The following is a 5,458-nucleotide window of genomic DNA, read 5'->3' on the forward strand; positions in this document are numbered from 1 at the left end:
AGGAAACTGAGAGGGAGAAGAAATGAAGAGGAGAGAGGGAGACAAAGTTTCTCTCAGAGAGAAAGGAGATCAATAATAGACCTTTCTGCAGGAATAACTGTGGTGGAAATAGAATGGACACCCAGCCAGGGTCATTTACTGTCTTACGCATCTGCTTATACAAAGTTGTGTGAATAACCAAGAGTTCTGCCACAAACACTGAATTCCCCCAAAATAATAAATGGCAGTTTCATGGAAGGGAACCCCTGCTACAGTGCACTCACCCTCTTTTTGTTAATGAAAGAGCACATTTACCTTCCGAGCTCCGTTTGGGTTTAGAACTTAGTTGCCGCAAGGCCAGGGTGTAAGGTCTTAACTGTTCCTCCTGACCCCACCAGAAGAGGATGGAAATATAACCCTTTATGTACCTGAAGGCACCATTCTCCGAGAAACGATTTGTAAAGTTGCCTCTATCTCTTAAGATGTGTGCATGAGGTGACAAATGGCCTGTCTGGAGCAATTATCAAAATGCTGCTTAGTTTTATCTTCATGTCCACCATCTTTATTTATTTACTTATTTATTTTGTTGCCCCTCCTGTCTCACAAGGATCATAACCACTTTTTTAATTAACTTCTGCTACTTCCTTTTTCTCCTCTTTCTTTCCGGGTTTTAATTCTTCCCTGAGAGCAGCTCAGAACCCAAGACCTATTACTTTGGTCCGGACTCCCTGCAGCCCTCCCCTCAATGACCCAGTGGCCTGACTGGGAGTAAGTGCCATAGAAAGGAGGTCTGTAGGGGCACCTGGCACATTCATCGGGTTAAGGCTCTACACTGACAGCACAGAGCCTGCTTGGGATTCTCTCTCCCTTCCTCTCTCTCTCTGCCCCTCCCCCCACTTGCACTCTCTCTCTCTCTCTCTCTCTCTCTCTCTCAATAAATAAATAAACATTAACAAAAAAGGAGGTCTATATAAATAACTATTAATGTGTGCTCTATGATGGAAATTTCTAAAGCCAAGAAGGACAATTTTGTATGGAACACCGCACGATTTAAAAAAATCCATTCAAACATAATCACTCAGGTATCATCTCAAATATTATTCCCCCAGAGATGTTTCACAGTTTCTGGTTCAAGTATTATTGACTATTTGGCCAGTATAGCGAGTTGCCCATGAATTACCCGCACACATTAAAAGGCAGAAGTTAGCAAATGTGTACAAGTATACTTGGGCTTTTCAAGAGAATTTTTAGGCTATCACTTTTTGGTTATTAAAAATTAAAATTGACTTTGGTGGATGGGAAAATCTCCCTGGAGTACTTGGAAGGTTATGAATCGAGACTGAGAAAGGAGTTATAAGTTCCAATTTCAACAAAAATTTCCTTACCTAAATAGGAAGTCAGGGGGGAGAAGGAAGGAAGGAAGGAAGGAAGGAAGGAAGGGAGGGAGGGAGGGAGGAAGGAGAGAAATTTACTTCATAACTTCATAACTCAGATCATTTTATTTTCCAATTAGAAAATAAGACCTAAACAAAAAACAGTTTCTACACTTGATCTTAGCCAAAAGGCCGAGAAGCGATACAAAAACAGTTTCTAAATCTCATGTGAGGATAAAGAAATGTCTTCCTCACTTGCAAATTTCCTTATATATTCTTTGAGAGGTAAAGCTAGTCTGTCTGCCTTCTAAACTTTTCTTTACTTTTTTAATGTTTATTTACCTATTTATTTTGATAGAGACAGAGAGTGAGCAGGGAAGGGGCGGCGAGAGGGAGACAGAATCCCAAGCAGGCTCTGCGCTGACAGCACAAAGCCCAAGGCAGGGCTCGATCTCACTAACGGAGAGATCATGACCTGAGTTGAAACCAACAGTCGGACACTTAGTCTACTCAGTCACCCAGGCACCCAGCTGCCAAACTTTTCTTTAAAAGAAATTTCCAAAAACTCTTCATTCTGTGACTTAAAAACATCCCCATTCATTCAGTGGTTTAATTTAACAAATATTTTTGGAAGGCCTCCTGTGTACCAGGCACTGTGAAATCCCAGGGATCCAGCAATGAATGAGATGGTCTTTGATCTCATGAAGTTTACAAACTAGTAGGGGAAAAGGAGAACATTCTTTAAATTACTTGCAGCGTATTTAACTTTTATGCATTCTCGTATATGTGATATATTTCATATTTTAAGTGAAAGAAATAATGAAGCCTCCAAGTAAATTAAGAAATTTAAAAAAAAATGCAGTAGTGAGAATTGGTGAACACAGAAGTTCAGAAGGCTGCAGGAGCTGAACTGCATTATTAAGCCATGCAAATAGCTCAGAGATGAACAGTGGGGTGGGTATGCACCTGCTTCCAGGTGACCCATAGGCATTTTACCAATGGTCTTTTCAAAACAATAACTCTCATATGTTGTCCAACATAAGGAGTGATTTTTATGGTGGAAATCTCAGAGCCAATAGAGGAACATCTTCCTCCATAGGGGGTGATTTTGGAAAGGAAGAGTTTTCAGAGATGATGGCCTTTTATAAATAAGCAGATACTTTCCCCAAATAGAATTCAATGTCTCAATCTACCTCCTGCTGAAATTACCATCACTAACACCAAAGCTTGAGTGTATGAAAAAACTTAGAGCTCATTTCCAAAAATTGTCCCAATATGGAGGTAATAAAAAAAGAATATATAAAATATCAGAAAGGCAAAATAAACCTAAATCAACAAAACATTTGGTGCCAAAGTTTTCAAAAGTATAGGCATCTGATACAAAAAAACAATTAGCCAAAGCAATGTTAGTCAACAGCTCATCAGCATTTCAGGAAGTCAGAAAGATAAAATCATGATTTCTGGTATCTGACATCACTATCGGGAGGAAAAAAGTAAGGAAGATCTATGTATGGCTCTAAAAATGACATTACTTGGACAAGAGTCACAACAGAAAAAGCACTGCTTATTTCAGAGAACAGTAAATATCAGACCTAAAACCCAGGAGTTGCTTAGAACTCAGACAAGGGTCACCACTGACTGGTGGTGCCTGTTTTGGTGCCCATTCAGATATATGTTCTTTCTCTTGTTTTCTCTCCTTGGCTATCCTATGCCTTTGTAAGTTCCTTGTAACACTCCCTCCTCACTACTATTCAATCAGCTTTCAAATGAGTGAAGATTACCTATGCACTGACATTTCTGCTTTACCAAGTTTTACCGCAAGGGTTCCCAACCAGCTGCTTTAAAGTAATTGGCATCATAATGTGCAGAAAAATTACTTTTCTAATGGTTGCCTGGAAGATTTATATCCCTAAAATGTAATTAAAAAGTAGATTTAGAAATATGCCCAGGAACCAAAAAGATTAAATATTAATGTGGAGTGTAATTAATAAATTATATATCTCTTGATTACTAATGGCTTATTGACTGTAAAAGCATAACATTATGGAATATTAGGGCAAACAAAGGCTTTTGGGGAATATTGTTCAGCTTCAAGGATGAAGCTGTTGCCCTTGAATTTTCAGAAGAAATCCTGATTTTGCAGATACAAATTTGTCTGATTCTTCCCATTATCGTTCTTCATTCATTCTATACATGACAGAGTTTGCCATTCTTTATAAAATGAAACCTTTGTACTTTCCTGAATCATTTTTTATTGCATTAATTAAGATCCTATAAGCTTCCCAGTCGAAGTAAAGTTTGAAATTTAGAAGTATTTCTGACCTCTTCTACGAAAATAAAACGTCTAATACAAATGACAGTAGTAGAGAGAAGCATCTGAGGTGGGTGTGTAATGGGCAATCCTTGCAGGGCACTTTGAAGTTCAGGGTAGGATAAAACAACAAACAGAAATAACAGGCTTTCTAATGATTTCAACTGACAATTTTAAGTGCCAAGTATCTCCTGCTCTTAAAATTTTTCAACACATTCCTCAGAACCTTAGAATGCAAGGGTTGTAAAGTGTCCTGGGGGTTATCTGGTCTACCAGCTTCATTTTACATGTGAATTTGGGATTCTCTTATCCAAGGCAGTGAGATGACTCATGCCAACTTTCCAGGGTAATCCATGGCAAAACGGTAACAATAACTCAGGTCTGCCCACAACACCCACCCAAAGTTTTTCTTCTTTGTTTCACATAATATTTCAGGAACCAGAACGGCCAGATTTGTTAAGGATCTTAACTTACTAATCTTTTTCTTCGAGTGTTTTTCTAAGAAATCTCACAAAAGCATACACAGAGGCAAACAACATCCAAACCACCAGGACCACGCTTCAAATAGCTACCTCCCAGGATTCCCTCCCAGTCCAATCCCCACTATACCTTTGACTAAGACAATTAATCTTTTATGCCAGAGAATCTTCCAATGGAGAAAAACCAGCAAAGATGTGACCAAGGACCTAGAAGTTCAGTCTCATTTAATCCTTCTGAAATTAGACATCTTGCACTCCTCAGAGACAAGAACAAATAACTCTCAAGTCGGCACTTGGAGCAGTGGAAGAAGAGCCTTGGCAAGAGTATCTGGGAAATCTTGCTCGATACGTTTTGCTCAGAAAACTTCCCAGAGAGAACCTGATGAGTGCTAGGGAAAGTCCATATGATTCCTGCAGCACAGTGCTTCCTGGGTGAGAGTTCACTGAGGAGGAGGACTCGACTCTGATGCCTCCAGAACCATGAGCAGCTAGACCTTGGCTCTCTTCTCAGCTTCAGCGTTTCTTCTTGAGGCAGGCCCTTTCTATCTGCACACTTTCTTCACGGCACACATTATAATTACCCTGAACTTTTTGTCCATTTATCAAGTCATCTGTTGTATCTGTTTCTTTTATATACATTGTTATCCACCCATTTCTTTATTTTATCTATTTATCTGTTTCATGTTTTCCTCTTTAGAGTAGACTCTAAGCTGCATGAGGGCAAATACCTTCTTCACTTCTTTAACATCAGAGCCAACACCAGAAGAAAGGGTGTTCCCTACATATCTGTTGAGAAATAAGGGCACCCATAAGGACAGAAAGTTCTAGAAAAACTGCCAAACTGGCTCTTGCCCTCCTTGGCCTTGGCCATCACTCTTCTTCCATGTCAACATTGGTGTCTCCGCCATTTTCCCTGCATCCAAAATGTGAGGAAGAAGGTGGAGGTCTTCCATCTCTAGGAGGGTGGCTGTCATCAATGTGGAAAACTCTGTGAGGATAGGAACAGTGACAATATGCTCCAGAGCAGTACTTCACCTCAAGGCCAAGTGGATAATGTGGCAAAGCATCTCTCACAAGAGGCCAATCAAAGCAACTTCTAGAATGAAGTAGGTGGTCTCTCTGCAGTGACCATGAGGAAATGACAATTAAACTATAGCTCTGAACAAGAAATAAAATCTGAGGGGTGGGGGAGACAAATAAATAGGCAAGACTTTTCCAAGTTATATTAGAAATTCAGGCATTTAACAGATACGTGGTTCTATTAATCTTGCATGAGTTTAATTTGTAATTTCTAGTTTATAGAGTTCTTCTTGCCT

General features: G+C 39.5%; 1 pseudogene; it reads right to left on the bottom strand.

The window, feature by feature from the left end:
- Positions 1 to 1,454: 1,454 nt before the first annotated feature.
- On the bottom strand, positions 1,455 to 1,556 carry LOC115524403 (annotated as a pseudogene).
- Between the last annotated feature and the right edge of the window lie 3,902 nt (positions 1,557 to 5,458).

This window comes from Lynx canadensis, chromosome C2 (assembly GCF_007474595.2).
Source record: "Lynx canadensis isolate LIC74 chromosome C2, mLynCan4.pri.v2, whole genome shotgun sequence".
In the NCBI taxonomy this organism is placed as follows: domain Eukaryota; kingdom Metazoa; phylum Chordata; class Mammalia; order Carnivora; family Felidae; genus Lynx; species Lynx canadensis.